The sequence below is a fragment of the Octodon degus genome, unplaced genomic scaffold (genome assembly GCF_000260255.1).
Source record: "Octodon degus isolate 3935 unplaced genomic scaffold, OctDeg1.0 scaffold00331, whole genome shotgun sequence".
Lineage (NCBI taxonomy): Eukaryota > Metazoa > Chordata > Mammalia > Rodentia > Octodontidae > Octodon > Octodon degus.
This window is the reverse complement of record NW_004524907.1, coordinates 301651-302212: the sequence shown is the minus strand read 5'-3', so window position 1 is coordinate 302212 and position 562 is coordinate 301651.

The following is a 562-nucleotide window of genomic DNA, read 5'->3' as shown; positions in this document are numbered from 1 at the left end:
ATTGAGACTGGGCATAGTGGCGCAGGCCTGCAATCCCAGCACTTGGGAGACTGTACACAGGAGACTCAGTATGAGTGCAATCTAGTAGTGAGACCCTGAACATCCTGTAGACCCTTCCCTAAAATAAAATAAAAAAAGGATTTGGATGTTACATTTAACTCTCTGAAGACAATTTGGTAAAAGGAGGGCTTGTTTCTCAACCTGGTAGCACAATCAGGGCCCAAATAAGTTGCAAGTGTCTTACTCTTCCCTTCTCTGTCTCCAGAATACAATTGTCAGTCTTCCAAGCTTTCTTTTTAAATGGGAGTGCACCATCACTACCATGCAGTATGTACTTAAATAAAAATACTTACAGGACTCCCAAAGAGTTGTTTCACGTAGACTGAGAAGGAGCACTTTCTTCTAGACACGCAACCCATTTTCCCAGCGTTACCTGCTCGGGCTTTCCACAGAGATCTGCTAAGCCATCTCCCACACCTTGGCAGGGCACACCATTACTATTGCTCACACAGACCAAAGAGGATGTTCCCTGCTTAGCCACCAGTCCAGACTGGGAAGATTC